This window comes from Anas platyrhynchos, chromosome 5, assembly GCF_047663525.1.
Source record: "Anas platyrhynchos isolate ZD024472 breed Pekin duck chromosome 5, IASCAAS_PekinDuck_T2T, whole genome shotgun sequence".
Taxonomy (NCBI): Eukaryota; Metazoa; Chordata; class Aves; order Anseriformes; family Anatidae; genus Anas; species Anas platyrhynchos.
This window is the reverse complement of record NC_092591.1, coordinates 64,111,771-64,137,530: the sequence shown is the minus strand read 5'-3', so window position 1 is coordinate 64,137,530 and position 25,760 is coordinate 64,111,771. Positions and strand designations below refer to the sequence as shown.

Sequence of the window (25,760 nt, the reverse complement as noted above, 5' to 3'; positions counted from 1 at the left end):
GGCCTCCAAACTATTTATTAGAACAACAAAATCAAGTAATACAAAGCCACTTTTCATGCAAAATTATTTCAGCCTATAAATTTTAAGAGCTGTACTTCCTACATATATTGTGTCCTTTATACTGTGGTTAAATTACATGATTCATCTGATGCTACTGTTAACTGACAACACATTAACTATAACTTAAAAGGCATCCTCTGATCAACTCATTATTCCTCAGATTCAATGAGAGAAATGTCCAGGTTAGTTGATAGACTTAGAAGAAGACAAAATCTTAGAGATAACATTTTTAAAACAGTCTGGGCAACTGAGTAAAGACCAGTTCTACTCACTTATGCTGTGGCTACTTCTGAAACAGCCATGTGCCTCTTGCAAAAACTGCAAAACCAAACAACGAAACACACATGCTGCTCTCGAAATTAAGAGCTTGTAAACAGGAGTATCAGCTTCCTGCATGAGTTTATATTCTTAATGGTTTATAAGAAAAGCATAAAAGACTAAACTCTGAAATACCTGCTTGGACTTTTTTTCTTCAGATAGAGCATTTAAAGCAATCACAGAATATCTAAGGATTTTACACTTTTTGCTTCATTAATCTTTAATAGTTGAAATGAAAGAACATCTAGAACTGGCTTCAGCTGAACTCATAAACTGAATTGAAGTGAGGGATTCATTTGACCAGTCTTCTGACACCTACAATTTGGACATTTAGCTGGATGCTCCTGCTTAGGGAGGCAGAGCTCCCTCTCTAAGCAAAAAGAAGAAAACTTCCAGAGCAAGTCTAATGCCAGTTTTCTCTGACACTACCATATTCTCAGAAAGAATAATAAGGCTACAGGCACGTGAAAACTAGCTGCTATATATAAGCATGGTATGTTTATCAAACACTGTGCCTATCCACTTTCTCTTCCATCAGAACAGTATTCCCTATCTCTAGAACTTCTTGGATGCAATCTCTTCATATGTTTTGTTTCATGTTGTTACAATACACTGACACAACGCTGAAGTATCTGTCATTCTAAAGAGTTCCTATTTATCAGACAATATGATTTACAGCTCTTTCATCATTTAGATACTAAGAACATATTCAATAACTATTGTCGTTAGTTCAGATTTTTTTTTCTTTTTGAAGATACCCTTAACTTTGTCAAGAATCCAGCCTCTTGTGACAGTATCTTATTACACTGAAAGCAGAACTGCAAATTCAGCTGGAAATAGACACAGTCAAGTTGTCTTCCTGAATGTAAGTTGACATTTTCAAGTAAATCAAAAGCTAATCTTAAAAATGTTCACAATCATTACCTTTTATATTGGAAAGTTTTATATTGGAAAGTCGGCAACTTGTGTTGGCACTGGGGACAGAGCAGTGTTTCAAAATATAAAATTGAAAGATGCTATTCAGTGAGAAATGTCACATGAACTTTGGTTTGGTAGCTGAAGAGATGCTAACTACTTACATTGAACATGCAGTACTACAGTAGTCATTGACAAAGAAGATATGTGATACATGAAGAAAAGTGAAAAAAAGTGGAAAAAAAAAAAGTGAAGAAAAATAGTGAATCCTATTTGTTTATGTTAAAATATGCAGCTATTTCTGTTACTTGTTCTCTTCTCACACTTCCTTCCATCTGTTGGTTTCTTTTACATGCTCTGCCTAGTCACATTTAGATTGTATATACTCAAGTGTGGAAACTCTTTCTTACGTATGTCTAGCACTCAACTATACAGGCCCCTCACATGGACAGAGGTCTGAGACATCTAGCTAAAAAAAAATAAAAAAATCATTAATCATACCGCTTAAAGGGTTAAAGAAATTCATTCTTGCAGCCTCTCTTTAGTCTTTGGAGCCAGCTGGCATGTGCAGCTCTTGACATGGGCTGCTTTAAAGAGAACCATTTTTCTCTCTTCAGAACCATTGTTCTTAACTATACTCCTATAATATTTAGTCTTTTAAATATATAAATAACTTGAATATGAAATATTTTGAACCAAGAAGCTCTTAAGTTTTGAATCAAACCAGCCAATATGTTCAGCTGATATACTATATAAAAAACTGTTTAACGAAGGAGCCAATAGCATGCCAGAAACATTTAATACGGTACTTACACAACAGCCATGGAAATGTAAATGAAGTCAAAATAGATGTGTGTCCTGGTTTTGACTAGAACGGAGTTTACTTTCTTCCCAGTAGCTGGTATGGTGCTGTGTTTTGGATTCAGGATGAGAATAACGCTGATAACGCACCGGTGTTTCAGCTTGCACAGAGCCAAGGCCGTTTCAGCTTTTGGTGCTGCCCTGCCCACGAGGAGGCTGGGGGTGCACAAGGAGCCAGGAGGGGACAGAGCCAGGACAGCTGACTCCAGCTGGCCAGAGGGATGTCCCAAACCACATGGCACCGTGCTGGAGGATACAACGCGGTGAAGGGGTTTGGCTGGGAGGTACTGCTGCTCAAGGTCAACCTGGGCATCAGTCAGCGGGTGGTGAGTAATTGCATTGTTCATCACATATTTTGTATATTCTTTTAACATCATTATTATTATTTTCCCTTCAGCTTCTATCCTTTTAAACTGTCATTATCTCAACCCACTAGTTTGTGGGGTTTTTTTTACATTTTTTTCTTTCAATTCTCTCCCATCATCCCACTGGGATCAAGGGAACGGCTGCGTGATGCCTGCCAGGTTAAACCACAATGATGTGAAAATGCATGGTTATCTGGCTTATTTAAGCACTCACGAGGATTTTAAATGGAGCAATGGAATGCTTCTGCCCATGCTAGTAAATACAATAAACATATTTCTTTCCATTAGAACCTTTAGATTCTATTTCTACGGTGTCTTTAATTTAATATTAAATTAAATATTACAAATATCTCTTCCTCATCTAAAAGACCTTAGCAGAAGGTGACTCATATCATCCACTTCTGAAGTAGGCCTAAATACGTACTACCTTTAAAAACTGCAATGTTGCTTTATTCTCTGAAAGACACATACATGCTTCTATGAATGAAAGACAACTTTCAATTATCTAGAGGTGTGGGTTAACAAAGAAAATATATTTTATTAAGCTTCTGGTGGACATAATTTACTATTAAGTCTATTCTTTCTGTTGATCAATAGAGACCTGACTCTTGGAAATAAATAAAAGGGATAAACAACTGTATAAGTGCATATGTCCAGAAGTACCTCTATTTTATTGGATTAACAACTGTAAAAAGAAATCCAAGAGCAGGCAAAACATGATTAAGTGTCTGATAATTTAAAGTGAATAATTACTGCTTTATATGATTTTTTTTGCTTTAAAACACATTAAGTCACCTTGATGATATCATACATAAAGTAAGAATAAACATTTCTTCGTAACATAGCCTGTCTTTGGTGTTAGAACTCAATGTGCTACTAATCAAGATAAACAAGACTATTTCACAGCGAAGCAGAGAAAGAATTCCTCAAGTATCTACTCTGTACCTCTTTTGTTAGTTCTGTCATTCACATAAATTCAGAAATATTTGACACCTCCATAAGTATCTACTGAAGAATCAAAGGAAAATGAGGAGTAAAATAATACAAACAAGGAGACACATTTCACATCCACCTTGTTCCAGTCTGTCAACATTTCCAATTTTCCTTTAATTCCAGAGTGACTGAAACAAAGCTTAAAAATCAAGGAGTGAAGAAAACGTAATTCCCACCTTCTGAAAATGTGCAATTTCTGAAACGCTATTTAACAGAAACATCTCTCCCTTCCACTTGAAGTTTGTTTTTCATGAACTCCAGTTCATAAAAGTTTCCCTTGGAAGTAGCAAAGTATTCAGAGGTGAAAGCATTAGTACAGAATGCTTGGCTTCTTTTTTGAAACAGTTAAAGACAAAGTCAAAAGAAAATATACCCATCTGCTGGTCTCTGAATGGGAGGGTCATTTTGTTTCTTTCTCACTGTTCTGTTGTAAGAAAAGAGGAAAGAGCTGGAGTGTAGCTGGCTGTTGGAAAACACATCCTTTGAACATCATCCAGCATGCAACGCAGACAGACCCATGGAAGCAACAGGCTGAAATAATTCTTGACACAACTGTTTGCTCTTGTATCAGATAACATGGCTTGTAGATTCTACTGTGATTTTTGCCCATGTAAATATTAATAAAGAGCTCTTCATTTTCTTATAGCTCTGCCACCAAGATAGAGAGTGCATGTATGCCCTGAATAATGAGATGGCAGAAAATGCTTTTGCATTTTACAAAAAACTAATGAAGACAGCAGACATTCATTTCATTGTTTCTGCATATTGTCGGAACTGTATGGAACAGGAACTTTATAGAAGTGCTTTTTTTTTTTTTTTTTTTCCCAGTGATATCAATCTTCAAGCCTTATTTAGGATTTGGAGGGAGGGAGGGTACCTGCTTTGATGTATGATATTTGTCAAACACTTCAACACATTTGCATTTTTTCCCCCAGGTAACCTCAGAAATTTACTTGTTAAGCTCAAACCGGGGAAAAAGCAAATATATTCCAGCAAGATTTTATGAAACAAGTATGAAAGCTTAATAGAGGTATAGTAGCTGTGAAGCACTGGGAAGATCTACAGAATCAATTTTTAATATCAAATACTCTGGTTGCAGAGATGCATACAGTAACACACACAAAAAAAAAGGATGCTTCCATCTATTTGGGAACAAGAGTATGAGAGATTCACAGGGACTAGAATGAAAATTTATTTTAACACAAAGAACAAGGAGTTCTAAATATTTGTTCTAAAGGAGTTCTAAATATTAAACAATCTAAGTGTTTGTTAAAAATTTAAGACGTATTTAAATATCCCCCCAAACTTCACTTTTTAAAAGTAAGAATTTCAAAACAAGAAGCAACAAAATAGTTGAATGCATGGAAAAGAATCCAATAAGGAATATTGCCATTTCAGACACATTTTATTCATTAATCATTGCCCCAGCTATCGAATGTACTCCACTAAATGTAATTTTAAGCTGACCTTTTTTTGGAACACTAAACAGCTAAATCCAGGGAGCTAGGGGCAGCTAAATCCAGGCAGATGTTCACAGTAAGGTGTCACATTTGGAGAACCAGACATTAAGAAAAAAAAAGTAAAGAAATGGATGGGAGCACCGGAATTCTAAGAGGCCTGCAATGATGACACACATGGAAAGACTGAATGTACTGGGCTTTTTACAGTCTAGACAGGAAAGAACAAGGGAACACAAGACTTGACTCTTCAAATTCAGCAAAAAGAAATTTAAAAATCTCCATGTTCTCCTTAGGCAGTAAAGAATGGGAAAGAATGTGTATCAAAAGGGGAATTGCAGGGTGGGGGGCAGGGGATGGTATTGCAAATCAGACTAAACAAAAAACTTAGTAAGAATAGAAGATAAGTGAAAGAATAGATGGGTATAAGATGAGACTACCCAGCAAAGTTGTGATTCTCCATAGCCACAGACTTTTACAGAGCAGACCACACAGATTTCTGTCACAAATTCTGTAAGAATAGCTGATCCTGCACTAGAGTATAGAAGTATGATATATGATTTCTAGATGTCATTTCTAGACACATAGAAGCTAAGACGATACAACACTGGCAATTTTACTATCTTTTACTACCATTTTGTTTATCTTTCAGAAAACAGGGTCTGACAGATTCTGCCAACACAGAGCCTGAGCCCAGCATTAAGGCTGCATTAAAATATCTAAAATATTGAATGAATTACCTAATTCTCCTCTTTCAGCCCCTCTGTAAAGGATATGATCAAGTTCTCCCTTTAGCCCAAGGGTCATAGGCTAGATTACAGAATCCTTTGTAACACAAGGGATTCTGTACACAATTATGTACACAAACATACTGCCCCTATTCAGTATTTACAATTTCCTTTTGATTCAGACAAGTGTAAAAACAAGACCAGCCCAACCAAAATGTAGTCTCTCTTTAGGTTCTTAAGAAACACAAACGCTTCTTGCTACTTCTCACTATATTAAAACTTATAAGTGGCATTTTTACAGACAATGCTTAGGAGTTTGGTGTAGCCACACGTTTTAAGTACATGAGATGGCACCAAATGTGCCAGCTCTGTATAATGCTGCATCTCAATGCATACTCTTGATTATGGCAAATGAGTGTCCAAACTATGTCTAATGCTTTCCTCCTCGTAGTGAGTGTTCCACTGATAAATTTTGGTTGCTCGAGTCTGTCAATAGTATATTAGTTTTCCCATTAGAACATCATTTTACTTCATCAAATCAGTTGGAAGATTTTTTTTTTTCAAATCCTACTTATTCTAACCTTTATCTTTTCCATCCTATACAAATGTTTCCTCAGTACCACAGTATACGGCAGTGGGATTCAAGTTTGTTGTTAGCTTAATCTTTGTAATGACTTTGGCATTCATCTAATCCACCTAGAAATGCATGAACGTTTGTGCATAACAAAAATCACACGTGGAGAGTTCTGTTGTTTCACTGAGAGTATAAAAAATTGAGCTAGTTTAATTATATCCAGATTTGATTATGGCATGTGTATTGTCATTTTTGATGCAGTTAAATTCAGCATCATTTAATTCAGGTCAAGTTGAATGAAATATGGGAAATATGACTCACTGTAGTGCAGCACTAAGCAGCATAAACTATTAATTTTGCAACCAGAGAGATGAGAAAAATTAAGAGACCTAAGGTTGTTTCTGTGAATGTTCACATTTGGAACCAGTCCTACTGAATCCAGTACTTCACATGCTCCTCCGGCCCTCAATGTTCTAGATGCAAATGAGGCTTTTGCAGCCTCCTCACTGTACGCACGTATACTCCTTGTCAGAGTAGAAAGAATACCATTTCTTCTACAGTGCAGATTCAGGGCAAATTTTTAAAATGCAGACCATTGTATCTCTTGGTGTCCCAAGAAATGTAGTCTCCTCCCCATTTTTTAAAAATCAATGTTGAGAGTATATGTCCACTAATTTCAATGAGAACCACATGCAAAGACTTCATTGAGGACTGAACTAAGTCCTGCAAAGACTTTTACATAAATCGAATGCTCCCATCCTAGCAAACAGATCTACTTAAACAAATGAAGTTGTATATGAGCACAGTGACTTGCAGGATTGCATATGCTTCTACTAGTACACACTGAATGTACCAACTATTATGGTAAGACCAAAAAATTAGGTACATATCAGTATTTTTCATCTTGAGCCTTTGTCACACATTGCTTAAAAAACTGTTCAGCATATTTCCTAGAAGTAAGGAATAAACTAAGGAATGTTTCCAACAACTAATAGATTTAGAAAATCTAGGTATTTATAACTACAAAGAACATTTAAAAAAAAAAAAAAAAACAATAATGGCTGTGATTTCAGATGACTCTGAAGCTAAAATGACAGAACTGAAAAGCAGAACTCAGTTCTGAAAGCAACTTTTTCCAAAAAGAAGTTCCTTCAAACATTTAGGATAAACTCTTTTTGACTTCATGAGACTGAAAGTTGTTTTACTGCTGTAGTCTTCTAATACTCAGTTAAGAACGCCAAATTTACACTAGCAACTTGAGTGAAACTGCAAGCTACAAAAAAGTATAATTAAGCAAGCATGCACAAAACACCATTGAAGCCTTATTGTTAGCCAGGGAACATTATCATTACTTCTGTGCTACTTCATCTGCGTAAGTGTCATAATTCTCCTTCGGACCAAGACAGAATATTTCAAGATTTTAATTAAAACCATTGACACTGAGAAATCCCATTGGATGTTTACTTTTACTCCTCCTTACAAGAACATTTCCTCTCCAAAAAAAGTCTTTAAGTTCAAAGACTTTTCACTCTTCTAAAATAGATTGCACAAAGTATTTTGAAACAAAAAGGGAAAAGTAAAAATATCTTTGCTTTTATATCTATGCATGCTGTTCTGAAATCAATTTGGCATATGCCTTGTGAACATCCTGAAACAGCAGAGTTTTCTTCTCACTTGCAGTCTGAGAGCTATGTTTAATAAGAAATTTAATATGAAATTGATCTGCTTCAAGAATGGCAGCCAAGAACCATGGAATGCTGCTGCAAAGTACAAGAAAAGAAAATCAATGTGCAGCTGTGCATGCTTGGCCATGGCCTTCCTGCACGTGGAAGGCAGTAATGATGAGATGGCAATTTTCCAGAGCTTTGTCCTCCTCAGCAACAGAATGCAACTCCAAATTATAATCATAAGCTCTTTCTATTCAACTGTAAAGGTTGTCTTAAGTATACATGCCTACACAAATGCCACAGAGGACATATATCCAGGATGAGTGATATTTTACACCTTGAGCAACAAAACAGCATTTTGATTTACAGGAAAGCCAGGTTCTAACCACAGTTCACATCAAGGAATTAAACAAATATAATATTATGTGGTGTAATTGCCTAAAGTAACTAGGAAAATAGAACTAATATTCACATTTTAAAGAAAATGTACAGCATTGAAGAGGCTTTCAGGGTAGGGTGTAGCTGCATTACCTGGGTGTTCCCCAGGCTTCCAACCTTAGATGCTATCATGCTAAGGGAACCTGGTGTGCTAGCTCTAAGGAACAGTATAGAGCATAGAGTGGAGTGGAGACACCATGGCTAGGCTCTGTACCAGGTGGGAACTCGATTGTTCTTGTGCACACCGAGACCGATAAACCACACTTTTTGCTACCCCAAGCCAAGGACCTGTCATGTTTTGACAAATGCTGTACCCCAATGTACTTTTGCTCATTATAATATCATTATAATACCAAAACACACCTCCATGCCAAAAGCTACCCGCCTCCAAGGTGCGACCACCCCTCACTGAGCATGCACTCTGAGTTTCTTGGAGCCCATTCCTTTAAACAGAGACGGGAAAACTTTTCACTAATCATAACTAAGATATGCTTGACTAGAGTCACTCAAGCTCCACCTAAAAGATAGAAAACAATATAAATTGACCTAAGAGAGAGGGGATGTTAGGAAAGATACCACTGTCAAGGGAGATACCATCACAAGGGAATACATCATCTCGAGGACCTCCTGACTCCTGGGATCAGTCGACGGGCTGAGCCTCCCTTCAAACCCCATTGGGATGCCTTTGGGTGAGATTTGAACACTTGATTATACTGTGTGTGTCTTGCTTTTGCAGACAGTAAACTATCGCTGGCAATCCAAAGAACCTGGGTACCTGTTGCTGTAATAAATTGCACTTAACTGCATTGTTCCTAGCCGTGATAGTTCTCACTGAACGCAACTAGAATAAGGATGGTTATATGTTATTGGTGAATCCGTGACTGTGGTAGTTCAGTGCTCTGAATTCGACCAGACTCACATCGGTTAATGCATTATTGGTGAATGTGTGATTGTGATAGTTCGGTACCCTGAATCTGACCAGACACGTAACGGTTAATCGGCTACACCCCTTAATGCGACACATGAACATAATGCACAGGACTCTAGTTGCATTAAAAACACTATTTCACCATAAATCTTTGAAGCTGATACCAGACAGTACGTGAAAATTTTCTCCCCCTGTCAAATTGACCGTTCAGACAGACAAATTGAAAATAAAATCCTGCCTTATATCATTTCCTTTCTCTCATCTGAAAAAATTCCAGCATAAAATGCAATACTAGAGTGGCTAATAATGCAGGACATTTCTACCAGCTTTTATACAGGCAACAGAAGACAGAGACACCTTGTTCCCCTACAGTTTATAAATGCATTGTAAAAGATTCAGCCAAAGTGTAACTGAGGGGCTATTTCTGTCTTAATTCTCTGAAGGTGCACGCAACACGATGCTGCAGTTTCATAAAAGTACTAAAGATGTGTGGATCTAGAGATAGGTAAGGATTTGTTTTATATTGCATCTTGCCCTGCACTGACTTCACCTGTTAGTTACAGTATCTTTCATGCTGTAAGCACTTGTAAAAGGAAAAGAAAACACTCTGTTAATGGTGTTTTCAATCTCAACATACATAATCTGACAAATAACCACGGTGGTAAAAGTTTTTCATGCACAAAGCACCAGATTGAAACTAAGAATATGTATGCATATAAACATACCTACTGCCTTAGCTGCTTGCACGAACTTTAGAAACTATGTCGTTATGTCACATACTAAAACTATTTGCTTGAAATACAGTACGTTGTTTATTGTTACTTTGTCCAATCCAAACCTTCCAGCCCTATGACAAAGAGATCAATTCAAATGATTTAATATATCAATCTCTTTGTAAGAAAAAGAAAGAAACCACTTTGATGAAATCAACTGGAACACTACCAAGAACTGTACAAGAGCAGTCACTTAGGTAAAGATTCAACTTCAGAAGATGACAATGAAGGCTGCGTTGGGTACATGTGTCTGTATGGTGGTGACTTGAAAAATTCGGTCTCTTTAGAGAACAGGAAGAGTAAAGACATGTAGGAAGAGTAAAGACAAGTACCCACAGTAATTTTTCCTCTGATATTTATATAGCTACTACATTTTTGTTATGCCAAAGACCTTACTCACTCTTCCTCTGCTAAGCCCCACCACAAACAAAGCTCCAGAGTTATTGGATAATTTGCACAGCACCAAATCTTGATCCTTTTAAGTGAATAGCAAAACCTTCTCTCATTTTAACAGGGACACAATTTGTTTGGTCCATTACTAAGCTAAAACTGTAAGCAAACCTTTGACAGAACGTTGCTGATGGTGACAGCCCTATCCCAGCTCAAGTCAGATCAGCTCTCAACTACTTTTAACCTAGTATCAGTATGGGTGTGGGTTCCAAACATATAGTGGACTTGAGGCCCTAGGGAAAGCCAGGATGTCAAAAGGCAGCATACCAGCCACTTGACAGTAACAGTCTGTGTACAGTATTCTAGTACCACAGAAAATGTGAAGTGACTCAACCACAGAGACAGTGACACCAGTGGTCAGAGTATGTATGTGCATAGTTATCACTGATTAACTGATGCAGTATAAATGTATCTGTTGTATTGAAAGCTAATATCCATTTCTGTGCATGTAAATGATCTGGTCTTAAATACTCAGGGAAACACTTAGAGAAAGTCCTTATCAGCCCATCTCCTTCCAGTCTCAAAGTCAGAATACCTGCTATTTATCAAATTCGACCCAAATATACAGATGGTAGACTTACAGAAAATAGATTACTTCCTCCAACAAAGGAAAGATAAAACAAAATGTACAGAAGAATATAGTCCCAGAACAGCAAGACTGAATGAAATGAACTTCAGCCCATCCTGTTTTAACTTACCTGACCTGACATTTGAAACTTCTTGAAGTTCTTGGCACAAGAATGAGGAGTTACAACAGCCCCTGAACCCTTATTTCAGCAAGATCTTGCTTTTGTAAATACTTCCTCAATGCTGACAAACATCTGTTGGCTGCCTAGGGTGGCCTTAGTGGGTCCATTTCTGGATGGCATAAAGGTGATTCAGTGCTTCTCTACAGCAAGTAATGAGTTCATAAAGACAGTAAAATGGCATAAAGGAAATCTGAATGCTGAAACAATTCATCATTAAAAATGGCACTGGATCCTCTGTTGATAATCAGATATCTAAATGTCGTAACAGTCTACAGTAAATTTCTAAAAGTTAGAACAGGCTTTTGATTAAAAGATATAAAGACCAGCAGACTAAATTATCTGATACATGTATCTCAAAATAATATCAGTTTTGCACAGATTTCACTGCAAAAACTATTTCAGAAATTTTATATAATCTGCAACAGCATGTTGTGCCAGTATGCAGAGCAGTTTAAGGAAAATAAGCACAGATTTGTTTAAAGTGATGTCCTTAGTTTGGTTATGCTTACATCATTTTCAAGATATATTCTTCATATTTGAGTATGCTATGTTGTCAGCTCATCCATGGAGAAGGCAAGCAAATATGGAGCAATTTTTAAAGCTCCCAGAGAGCTTTCTTCAACCTCTTACAGTACACACACAAAAAAAAAAAAAAAAAAAAAGCAATTTTTGGAATAAATTGCAAGGGTGTTATAATGCCTCTTCCACTATTCTTTGGGAAACAACAATTTCTGTTAGTCATTTCACACTGTACTGATTTGTCATGTGTGAGCATTCAGAATGTAAACTAATAAAATGTTTATTTTGGCCCATCAAGTATCATAGGGTGCTTGCTCTACTGAAAAAAAGAATGAAATGCAGTTGTGCTGAATGCCTGATGGTTGATTAGGCTTACAATTTGCAATTTATGGAAACAAATATAATCAGAAGGAAAATATAAAAAGATTAATTTTACCTCTAAGACCGACAAGTCTTTACTGATAAAGCAATAAAACTATGGTAATATTAATAGCATAATTAAACTACAATTGCAAAGTCTGATATTATTTTACATTATTTGAAGGTATACTGTGCCTGGAATAGAGGCTTTGATTTTGATAAGCTTTGATACCAGTTATTTTCATTAATTATTCAATAACAAGCTTCATCAGGCTTTCTGGGAAGTTCACCACTGTATGTCTCTCATTTTAAGAATGACCTGAAAGGAAAGAAAAAAGGAGAGGAGGAAGGGCGTTTACACTCATCAAAATCTGCTTTTTGGAGTGTGATCGCTACTTTGTCTTACTCCCTCTTTCTGTCTTTTGTGGTGACTCAATCCTGCATTTAAAGTCATTAAACTTTGTCAGTATTTTTCAATGGGCTTGGGACAGAACTTTAATTCCCAAAGCAGCAAACCCTGAAGCTCTTCACAGTCAAGAATGAAATTTGCAAGGATGGGACTGATCTTCCATAACAGCAGACCTTGAAATTCTTTACCAGAGGACAGCCACAAGCCTTAATGCATTCACAACAAGATGAAAGATACATGTGAATTAAAATATAATAATAATAATAAAAAGCAAAACAAAGAAAGCAGGAAGCAGAAAGGAAAAGGAAATAATGGGCATATAGAAAGATGAAGAGAAAAAGAGATGGACGAATGAAAAAGAAGGAGAAAAATGAAATCTTAAGTGTCCCGTGAAAAAGCCAAGAGTGGAACTATACCACAAATTCAGCGTATACTTGGGCACTGTTGCTTAGGGTACTCTGAAACCATGCTGACAGTTTGACTTTTCACAGAATGGTTGAGGTTGACTCTTGAGGTCTCCTTGTCACACCTCTGCTCAAAGTCACCTAGAGCCGGTTGCCCAGGACCCTATCTAGATGCATCTCCAAGGATGCAGACTGCACAACCTCTGTGGGCAATCTGTTTCAGTGCTCAGTAAGTCACCTATTGTCTCTTCAAAAGAAAGGTTTCTTTTCAAATCTAAATGTAGGGGTCTTCCTTAATGCAGTGGAATGGAGGGGAATATTCCATAAAGTATTGTAATATTGTTTAAATTGCTTCATATGAACCAACAAGAAATGTTTGTTTTCAAAAGAGATTAAAAAATGGACATTTTGAAACATTTCCTCTGTAATTACATTGCATTTTCAAATGAAAATTCATTTCATAGTTATGACCTGAATTATTACTAAGTCAAAAATGACATTGAAAAAGAAATGCTCAGACTGTCACTAAATCACAGTCCCAGACTGTTGAGGCAATGACTATGAAAGCATTTTCAATTAATATTACATGAAAAAAAAGAAAACAGTTAAAATTTTAAATACTAATGTTTTTCACAAAAAGGCCACTGACAAAGAAAACATTCACATGAAACATTCTGATCACTTCTACAGACAGTCAAGGGCGCACTGTCTTTACAACACAGGTCCACACTGATCATTTTCAGCCTAAACTATACCTCTTCTTGATGACTTGCACTACTATATTCATGTTCTACAAAAGCAATTTTTCAAGGTGTGAGAATTGGAGAATTGCCATGTACACAGTCGGGTTTGGTTTGTTTCCTTGTTTATCACGGTCACAGAATCACGTCCACCATTCCAGCGTTTACTGACAAGGGAGGGAAAAGCTAGGCTGGGTGAAACAGGAGCTCAGGGAAGCAGTTGGATAGAAAGACAGACTTCTTCCACCAGCAAAAGCTACCCCTCCTATCATCCCATGCCTCAGCACTAACATGAATATGTCAGGTGCTATCTTTCCCCTTGTCCCTTTGATTCCCTTGGGACAGCCAGAAAAAAACAAACAAAACACTTTAAAAGAAGCCTTGGGCTACCTTAGAGCAATCCCTCTCGAAGTGGAGTTCAAATCCCCACCACGACACTTTCTGGCTATCCTCTCTCAATCTCACCTGGAAAGTCTCAGCCTGATGCAGAACAAGATATATTTTAACATCTCGAAAATATTCACGGAATATTAAAAACATTTGTCCGCTTTAATTTACCAGTGGTCCTAAATTATTTCATCTCTCTCATTTCATTGCTCATTTAACATAACGCAGGAAAACATGTTACAGGAATATAGTAGTTATTGCAAACATTCAGTTACTTAAGCTAAGGATTGCTGATTTTCTATTTAAGATTAAGCATTTGCATGTTTCTTAATTCAAAATATGTTCAATCTCAAATACATGTAATTTTGGAGGGAAAAAATAAAGTTGACCCCCTGCCTTCTCCAACTTTGGTACAGAATAACTTCAAAAAAGTAAATTTTAAAAGCTTTAGTGTCTTTCTCACTATCTCTCTGGCCTGCTTCTCAAATTCATAGTAACTGTCAAAATTTATTTCACTACATGCAAAATCCCACTGAAGTTGCAGGTATCATCTCACTTCAACTGTACTGCTTATCACTTTACCTGCTGTTAAAGAAAGGTTTGTTTAACCTCATCTTTGAATCATGACAGAATATCAAGCCTCAAATCAGTCAGCTGAAAAACTGGAATAATTTGTAATTGGAAAAGCTTCTCTGCATATATTATTTTCTCCTCAGAGCTCAAAGAAAGATGAGCAGAATACTAGCCTTGTTTCTAAACACATACGCAAACTAATAGAAATCAAATGATTTCTCTGCAGAGCACATAGGTAGCTCTGCTGGGTTCCTTATACACATTTATGGAGTAGAGTCAACAAAAGATCGGGTAACAAGGTACCTAGTATTTCATAAAACATTGGTGCATGTTTCTGCAAACTAAGAAAATGATGTAAGGATATCAACAGAAACTTCCTTTGTTAAAACAAGCTTATATTCACTCGTCATGCTACTTTCTAAGAACAGGTAAGTTCAAAATAACAGAAGTTAAACATTGTAGCAGAAATCGAATGGGAAATGTGAATGGGAAGGCATTTATGAGATATTTTTCCATAAAATTAGAATTTTTATAACCTGGATTATTAAAATTACATTTTACATTTTCCAAATATCTTTCATCCTAGATAAATGTTTTCCTTGATCTGTTACATTTCACAGAGGCTCCAGAGAAGATTAGGTTCTCAATTTGTTCTAAGCACACAGTGAAACAAAGTCCTTCTCTAAGGAGATTATGGTTTGTAGGAGAAAGGACAGGATATGGGTCATCACCTGCCCCTCTTGCATGTATCAAGGATAGAGATGTAGTGCCAAACCAAGTGACATACAAACCATCACAGTTGTAGTATCTTCACATGTTGATTCCAGTGTTTGGACTTTGGATTACCAAGCCCAGGATTGTGGGAAAGGAATTCGCAGGTGGCTTTGCACTGTTTCACGTGTCCCTGAATTAGAGATTATGAAGAAATAGGCAGTAGAAACAAAAATTTGAGCAAGGTCGAGATAAATTAACTTGGCTACAGTGTTAAAGATGAGCTTTGGGGAGTGGCCAAATGCTGGCTGGCTCAAGGTGTGTGTCTGAGGGTCTCTAACCAATTGTATGCCACATTCGGGCACGCGGACAGAGCATGGGGCTATGGGGAAAGATATGTAGTGGTGAAAAATGGCAATAAAGGTCTCCTGTTCAAGGGCCATCAGGATTTTGTGTCTTTCATCCCTTCACTGGATTTTCCTGTGCCTGAGCACTCACTTCTCCCTTTGCATTTCAGTTCCCTCCTCTTCAGTAGCACTGACACTCTTATTTGAGGCCATATCGTAAATCAGATGATCAAAGTAATCCAGACTAAATATACTCTAGTTTGTGTTTGGGAAAGGTCAGAAAGGTATAGCTTTAATGGTAGTAGAAGAGGAAGAAAAGTAGGAGAGGGAATTTTCCTATTTTAATAGGAAAATCCTATTTTACGTACCTCTCTTCCTAACCTGGGGATTATTTCATAGCCTCCTGCTTCACTGGGTTTAAGATTCCCTTGGCTGTGAAGATTTCTCTAAACTGCTTCACTTTATCTACAGCAGGTTAGAATAATTTCGCTGCAGTATTTTCATACCAAGAGGGCCTGCAAACTGATTTATGTGGTTTATGTGATTTATCCCTTTAGTGGTTCAAATTCAAAACCAGCAATCCGGACTGTCACTGAGCATACGTAGCTCTTATTCCTCAAGATGCTTTATAACAAGGTAACATAAATAAAGTGTTAGACTTGTATTGGTAATAAAATCTACATGAAGAGCACACAGAAGCGTTGGATGGTTTCATGATGTTTCAAATAAAAACACTCAGTGAAAGCAAACAAACAAACAAACAAAAAGAAAACACAATTTGACTAAATTGGGAAACACAAGAAGATGGAAAGTATTTCCTCCCTGTTAAACTACAGGAAGGAATTAGATGTCTTTCTCTGTGGGAATCCCAAACAACAAAACATTACACTGTAATATTTGAAATATTTTTACAGATCCACTTGTGCTAGATATTCTCCATACTCATAATAATACAACCTGACACTATACAATAGGAAAGAAAGCAATCTCAGAGTAAACTAGGACTCAAACTATTCAAACATTTCATACATTTAAAGCAATTTCTTAAATGGCACCTTGAAAGAAAGTGCATAGGTGGAGTATGTTCCCTCAAGAAAAAGTACCTATAACTGTCAGTTGCATTATGCTGAACTTCCTGACTGCAGCCTGGAGAGTTGATAAAATCTGTTAATAAAATGCACGTTTTCAAGCTAAGCAGCTATGACAACAAAATGCTTGGAGATATTTTCAATATACATGACAACTTTCTTCACAAATAGACCAATTCATACTCAAAAGCAAAAACCCATCTTTTACTGGATGACTTTGCATCAGATACTTTCTTATTTTTAAGAAAATTTAAAATGTAAAATAAATTTCTACATTGTTATGCATAGGATTTTTATGGACTAAAATACATCCCAATTTTATAAAGCTGAGCATCAATCTAGAGAGATCAAACTGAAAATTCACACTCTGCTACTGTCCGCTGACACAAGATCTTACTGTGATTTTGGCCAATTTATTCTACCTTATTCTCTCTTGAAAAGGGACTAACCCTTCCTACTTGTAAAAATGAGATTATAATAAATAAATGTGTCACATCACAGAGAATTGATGTGATTTAATGTAACATTCAGAAAGCAGTTTGTAGTTTGAAAGCACTAGCAAATGCTAAATTCTATTATTTTTTTACACAGAATATGAGGTAGTGACATGCAGTACTTAAGTAAGAGAAACATAAGGCCACAGCTGCAGGCATCCACTGTTTCAAGAATATTGTATACCATGAATACCTGACACTTTGCATCTTTATGACCTCCTTTATTTCACATGTTATACAGAATATTTCTTTACCTCAAAACGAGTGTGTTTATAGCTTGTAGTTAGTGCCCTATATAAGAACTGAGAGCTCTCTGAGCAGCAAGCTCTCAGTCCTTTGATACACAACGATGTGGTCTCTTCACCATCTGAACTGCAGCAACAAAATTGAGGACTTTTCTGAGATTATTCCTTCACCTTCTAATTTTGAAATTAGAAACTTATTTCAGAATTTGCTTAGATTTAATTTCATCATTCCTCAGTGAAGCCTACAAACATTTCATTATGCAAATGCTGATTTTGTTTGATATTTCACTTGAAATATCTCTCCCAGTAAAGCCCAAAGTCTCAGAGCCATTCTATATTAATAATATTTTAAGGGGTTTTTTTTGTTTGTTTGTTTGTTTTGTTTGTTTGTTTTCACTATTAATTAGGGAAAGTATTGTAACTGTAGCAGCTGTTAAAAGAAAATTCTATATGTGGATGTAGATACATAGTTATATCCTTCCCAGTGTATCCCATCGTATTCTGGACTCAGTACTGCAAAGGCATTCCATCCAAGCTCTCTTAAGGACACAGGTCTGTGCATCCATTTTTGCCGCACAGGAAAGCAGATACTTCAGCACTGGAAGCTATGTTTGTCAAGAAACTTCGGGTATTTTTCTTAATACATTCAGCTGTAGAGTCTTAAGCCTGCTCCCAGACCAGAACGAACAGGAGTCAAATCTGAATTTAACAATATTACTAAACTGCAGACCATAGGACAAAGCTGACTCTTGCCTGCATTTATACTGGGAAATTCAAGTATGCTTGTACACATGATCTTGTTGGCACAGAATTAACACTAGTTTGTTATACTAAGAGTTTTATTCAATAAGGAGAGCCAGAATCCATGAAAAGATGACTATGCTGTGTTTTGGGTTAGTTTACAAAGATGGTCCATTCCTCTACCTAGATTACTTCTGAAATAAATAAATAAATAATATCAAGGTGAAAATGTTGTACAGTTCTTGTTTCATGCAATATCAACATAAGACTGAGAAATTAACACCCTGTTATTGAATGGTCTAACACCAAATTCTATTTTGATATATTTCCTGGTTATGAAAATCTTGCAAATAATCCAGATAGGGACAAAACTACACTTTGGTGATAAATACAAATAATCCAAATTCCTGCTACTGCTTTCAGATGTTTGAAGACTGTACCACACTGCTAGGTGTTTCTGAAAAGGCTGTCCAATTTTTACATTTCAAGTCTCCTAGAAACAGGAATAAAATCCTTTTCAATATTTAGTATTTTTTCAGTTTTGTCCCAAGGTTCTGAAATGTTTAGTGAACACGGATGTGGAAGGGCCTTTCACGTGACATTTTTCCAATGAACTGTCTCATTTAAATTTGTCTTTTATTGACAAGTCCCAGTAGTCAACCCTATCAATAATTGCCCAATTTATAGCAGCAGATCCCCTAAAATACTGTGAACCTTACAGGCACCTAATTGTTTATCTCAAGCCAAATTCTACCACGGTACTCATCAAAACATTTCTTCAAGTACTACTTCTTACTGTAAATGCTTGCTATGGTCAATAACCAAGCTGCTGATCTTTAATCCCATTATTAATTATTTTGACCCCCCTGGGACATCAAGGCCTGTGATTTAGAGGCAGGGGAAGCATATTAAATATATGCAGGAAACAAGTCTTTAAAGAGTGTATTCGCATCAGTACCCTGCACCCAAGGATTATTTGAATCAGTTGAGAAAAATGAGAGGAGGTTTGTGGTGCCATTTAGAACTAACCAACACTAGTCAAATATTGAATGAGTAATATTTACTATGCACTGAAAAGCTTGCAAACCCAAACTTATTCCTAGATGTCGGTAATCATTATTGAAAGACAGCTAATTTCAAAAGAATGCTGTGTTCCTACACAGACCGCAAAATAAAAAAAGAACAACAATATTGAATTAGTTACCTATAGGACAAGGTATGAATTATTTACTAAGGTTGACTCATGTGCATAATTCCTCACAGTCAAGCATGCAAACCAAATCAAGTAATTCCACACAATCATGCAATTACTAATTTCATATGCAATTACTTCAGCAGTACCTGTAGTTGCAGCATTTAGAAGTACAAATTTGAAATATGCTTGTTAATTTATTTTATGCTTATAGCTAATACATTTGCAGAGTCCATGTAAATACCTAATATAGTGGTTTAATACTTAATCTTTACACTTTGGTGATAAATAGAAGACATCAAGGTAAGACCATATGCTCATTACAGAAGTTTTTATCTAATTGCAGAAGAGCAAAGGCAAATTGGATTTTTGTCTCATTTGTAAGTTATAAATGGTTGAGTGTTACAAATCAGAGTTATTTTTACTAATTTCACATATTGTATTTCAATATTTATTTGAAAGAGGATGGACAACAACACAGAGTACCCTTTTCATTAATTCCAATCATTTGCTACCCTGTTGCCCAGATATTTTTGGTAGTTTGCTAACCAAGTTTTCTTCTGAAATTTTCTTTTTTACCTTCCTACATAAGTTGAAACTTAAGAAAACTGTATTCAATATTCAGAATTTCTGCAGGTGGTTATACTCAGTCTGTTCTTTGCTGTTTCTATGACTGCTGGAACAGCACTAGTTTCTTCAAATTGAATGGAAATATAATCCAATTTGTATATTGAAACAAGAACATGCACAATTTTAGTTGAAAATTATTCCAGCAAGAAAGAGCACATGTCTATAATCTATGTTCTGTCTCTCTCTATATATGTACACACACTCTTTCATGTAAACCACAAACATGTATGTTCAATTTCAAAGATTTAGCAAAGCAGAGAAAACCACGATCAGTTTGTACTATGTATTTTGTTTGCAGCATTAGGAGATTTTAGGCTGAGAATTTTTTTTCCTTTCCCAAATTTTACTACAAGCCATGTGCACTTTTAGTGGTACAAAACAAAATAAAAATATCAAATACCATCAGTCTTTCTCAAAGGCTTTCATTTCTATCTTGTAGGCTTTCAGCTTACAAATCTTGGGATCATGGTTTCCCCCATGACAGTTAAACATGTCTTTTCATTTGAGTTCTGTGAATGTAACTCTGATGAAGCACTGATACACGTATGCAGATTATCAAAACTCCTGCATTGATTTCAATGATACTAATCATACATATGAGCAATGTATTTTCTAGTAATCCCAGTTCGTTTAGATATAATATTATGGTCTTAGTCACAAGAAGTCTAGTGACACCAGAAAGGTACACTGAATCTAACTAACTAGACTTCCTGGCTAACAGTGACCATTGAAAGATACTTTCTTTACCAACCCCTAAATTATCAATTTCACATGTAAGTCAGGTAGCTATGTGGAGATAGCTTTGCTTACCATTCAGATGTCCTGAGGAAGAGAAACGTGAGAGCCAGCCATCTCAAGAAAATATAGTCACACTAGTCAATTCCGGAAGGAGTGGAACACTTCAGGTTCGATCGGTTGTTCTGAAATCACTCTAAACACAGTCCAGGCTAAGCTAGAAGCAAATAAAGTATTTTTTTTAAATTTGAGGAACAGATAAGTATTACCATATTAGTTGGGAAACACAATGAAAGGAAAACAAAAAACAAAAAGCAAAAAAACAAAAAACACACATTTTACAAGAACTTATATGCGTACTTAAGTTATATCAATATGCTTCTCTTTGCCTAAAAAATTTTGTTACTATGGTAACAGAAACTTCATAACATTCCTAGCTGAAGGCTGTGACATTCATCCAGACTATGTCTTTAGGCTACATTCAAGGAAAACAGGTCAGGCCAAGGTGCCTAAAGTTTACCTATTTTTGGTAGAACTAAAATCAAAGCTCTCTGCCTTCCACTCTTCTCCCTCTCCCATCTTCCCACTATATAGCACCCAAAAATCAGAGCAGGCTTTATGTGGTCCATCTTTCCCTTTCATGTGCCACCTTCCATTTTGGGAACACTCACATAATGATGGTCTGAACTACTTTTTTCCTCTGTCTGGTCTGATGGACAGAAAACTCAGTGAGTACATGGGAGAAAACTCTGTTCTCTTCTCTATTATGTCCATCCATCACTTTTATTATAACTAAGATGGAAAAGTTGTATTTGGAAAGAACTGTCCACGCAGAAAGTCTGATCACTTCTGTAAGTACTCAGAGAAGAAACTCTATAGCTGACATTTGTAATCTCAGTATAGTTCACTATAACCCAATTTCTTTCCTGATGAAAACAGAAAATTTCTTTCCTGATGAAAACAGAAACAAAAGCTTAAGCAAGGAGATGTCTTATTTTTATAAACTAATTAGCAATATACTGTTATAATGTTGACAAGAATAATCAAAATATGTGAGTTTAATATATGCACAAGAGGGCCAAGTTAATAAGGTCACTTCCATCTTTTCCCCTGATAGAAGCATTTCATCCTTATGTAAATGGGAAGTAAAATCCATGTCTTTCCAAAATACTTAGCTTAAGCTTTTAGACCTCAATCCAGTTTACAATATAGGAATCATCTCATTTATTTTAGTTATAAATGTTAAACATCTTTCGTTGGTTTGGTGGCTTGAACTTGTAATTTACTTTTGTCATCAAGATCTTCTTCTCTGGTTATCAAATCTGACAATTCTTTGGAGCATCAATCAGATAACCATTTGCTTTGGGGAGGAATAAGGCTACTAGATTTACTTCTATCACATGTAGTTAGCACAGTTAACACATCACAGTTAATACCATTCTGATATTATGTTTTCAGGATACAAAGAAACATTTTGCTGGCACAGACTTATCTCTGGCTCAAGGCCTAAATGTAATTACATGTATGTCTCTGAGGTGTAGAAGAGATTTCTTTAAGCACTGCAATGGTAACAGAGGCTGCCACTGAAAAGGAAGGTAGGAATCTTGATATATGAAATACAAGAAGTTATCAGTCTTTAATGACATATTTAATGCCACATGGCTCGATTGTATAACAGCTAATAGATTTGTTTTGATTTTTTGGGGGGTGTGTGTGGCTGTTTTCTTCACTTTTTTTGACTCCATCAAGAGTATATAACTGACTGACCAGGAATTACTATTTTACTTAGAAATCTAATGTCAAACACATAAATTATGCCATTAATTTCAGTTTTTAAAAACAACTAAGCATGTGTTTTGCTTTTGAGATAGATCTAATTAATGTACCATTATGGTTTTCTCTTGAAAACTTTACAATTCTCCCTATTTTATTAAAAAAAAAACAACTTTGTATTAAAATTTCATGGGTTGGGAAATCTTTGTACACATGAAGCACAGGAATTAAATGCAAAGAAAGAAGCAGTAGAAGAACCTGCACAAGTGTTGCCTTCAGGGGGCAGCGGCGACCTGGTTCAGGAACGGCACGGCGGCCAAGCCCAGGCCGCTCGGTCCATCGGCTCACAGACACCAATGTGGTGGATGGCAAATGGCGTTTATTGTCGAGTCCCATGGGGTTATCTAGCCGAGGCCCAGAGCGTCACCTCCGCTTGCTTACAGCACAGGCCACACGCTGCTGTCCATCAAGGGAGGGGCTCCACCTTTCCGTACAGCGCCACATCTTCCGGCCGCCAGGCCCTAACTACCCACAACAAGTGATCAGGAAGCACACTGACAAATAGTTTATGTTATGATAAACATTTTTGCTGGATGTGGACTCAAAATGGCAAATGACTTTGGTTGACGCAAACATCATTCTAAATGTATTTCTGCAGACTTAGGCGTTTCCTGTGAATCTTTTTTTCCACTTGGCAGAACTTACTCCGTTCTAGAGCACAGCACTGTGGGCAACTACCCTGTGCTCCTTACTCCCCTGCTGAACCACATTTCCCGTATAATTTTTCCTGCAGTATACTGCGAAGTAAATGCAATAAACAATTGCACTCCCTGGTCTTCACATCCTTCAAATATGTAATACTCTTTTTTCTGTCCCTGCCTGACCCACTTCTCTGACAAAGATACCAGCCAGGGGATTTCACAGAGCTTTGCACCACAATGCTGACTGCTCTAGACCTACAGATTAATCTATGAGAATTCAACACTTGACCATACACAGCTTTATAAGTTAGCCACCACAGAGCTTTCTACACAGCTGCACATGAGTTCTGAGTCTCTGAAAGACAATGGGCACAATGTCACCTGCAAAACAATGAAATTTAAACCAGGTAATTTCAACACAACACCTGACAGTCACAGGGTTCGTAATGCATACAAAGATTAAAGCACTATTAGTGCAAGAGAGAAGAGTAATTCTAGAGACAGACCTTGTCTGTGGCTCCATTACAGATGGGAGACTGGCAAACTGCCTCACCCAAAAAGAATACGAGGACCACTGTTAGCTACTTCCAGGTGGTTACCTAGGACTCCTTAGTATTCTTGGTAAGCATGGTACTTAAAACTAAATTAAAACAGAGATCCAAACAGATATCTGCAACAATTTCTTGATAATTTGTTTTACTCTGTCTCAGAAGAATTTCTGAGCTTTACTTGATTTTCTGTACAATTAATCACAAAACAAAGAGTTCCAGATTTGTCAACATACCAGGTCCAGAGCATGTAATTTACAGAAAGATTACATCAGGTGCCAGATGTGGCCTTCTCAAGTCAAAGTAACTATTTTGATTGATCTCTGTTTATACCCCATCCTTTTACAAACACTGAAGAAAGCTTATTATTTAGGTAAGGGGGTGCAGTACTTAAATGAAAACGTAATCTTTTTCATTTATACCATCAGCCTCAGATAATGGCCAACAATTAGCAAACATACTGCACATTACAGGTTCAGAACAAGGTTTCCATAAGATTAGACAAATTCCTGAAATGGAACACAACTGAAGATTACTGAAATTATCTAAGTCTGGTCAAATTGCCGGAGACAGGGAGGGTAGTCAGAGATGGTATTATTACAGCTTTTCTTTATTCTTACATCCCTCCTCTGGTCATGGATGGACCCATGCAACAGAGCCATTCTTATTTTCTTAAACAATGTAGAAAAAGAATGAACATATTGCTCTCTTATTATTGTAAGAGTCATCACAGAACCTCTGATTGAGTAATCTTCATGTGCCTTACTCCCTGAACTCCCAAAATTCTAGTTTCAGCTCAATTTTTAAACAGTTGACATTTTCAATGAGATGATAGAGTCAATGATTTTACCACTTAAGCTTAAAGAATTTCAAGTGTGTTACTTTCCATGCTTTACTTTTATGTGATGACCACTTGTAACAAAAATATTCAGATCTATTGTGATCAAGTTAAATAGCATTATTTTCAAAGTACTGGTGGTTGCAGAGTACACGGCAAATTTTTTTTAATTTTTAATATCAAATTAGGTTTCTTAGTATGATTCATGTTTGTAGAATCAGAAAAGGAAGCACTTAAAAAGACTGCATTCTTCAGACTCCTTCTCCCCAAAGAAGCTACGTGTCTAGGGATGAAGCTACAAATCTGCCTACTTCCTAAATATTTCCTGTAGTTCTCACTGGCAAGTTCAGTTGGAAAGTGTCTGCAGGGAACAAAAAAAATGTGTTTACTACAAAGAAATGTTCAAATTATTTATTTTAAGAATCTACAGCTCAGTAGGTTGTGCTTTTAAAATCCCTGGCTGACAGTCCATAGCTGTTTCTAAGAGTATTAACATTTTTTTCCATGTCTTGCTAACTGGTATATTTTCTCTTTGTACAGAAATGCTTGAAATAGTGATGTTATTGTTAGGAGTAAGGAGATAGTTTCCAGAAAAAGTGGTATTTATTGAGGAAAATGTATATTACCAAAACCCAGGAAAGAAGAAATGAATTTCATTGTTGAGATCTATTTATCAGCACTCCAAAATATTATTGTCTGCAATTCTCAGATTATTTCAGGAAGTGTGCCAACATCATAGAATACAGGAAACAATAATGAGAAGCTCCCTTGCCTCTGTCATGGCACCTTAAATTATTTTTGATGAACTGGGCAGGCTTCCAAGATTTACTTTTCAGAAATCTACGACAACACTCAGACTGAATAAAATCAAGCTTGGCTAAGTAGCAGGCAGCTGCAGTCTTGGGAAAAGAGCCTTCAGTTTCCCTTTCCTTTCCCAGAACTCTTTTGCTTAATAGCACAAATCCACAGGACCCAGACTGTTAGCTCATAAAGCCATATGCTTTTTAATAATCTGCAGGAGCCATAAGAATATTTAACTAAGTGTTAGT

At 36.5% G+C, this 25,760-nt stretch overlaps 1 protein-coding gene across 7 annotated transcripts in view; it reads right to left on the bottom strand.

Annotated features, from left to right (window-relative positions):
* LOC113840964 (uncharacterized) overlaps positions 1-25,760 on the bottom strand; it is a 180,927-nt gene that overhangs the window by 27,588 nt on the left and 127,579 nt on the right. For 6 of the 7 annotated variants that reach the window (XR_011809884.1, XR_011809885.1, XR_011809887.1 and 3 more), the window contains one exon: positions 20,927-21,068. The gene's annotated coding sequence lies outside the window, so the exon portion shown is untranslated. Of the gene's footprint in view, positions 1-20,926; positions 21,069-22,882; positions 23,334-25,760 lie in introns of those variants that run through there. The other variant, XR_011809886.1, reaches the window with a different exon arrangement.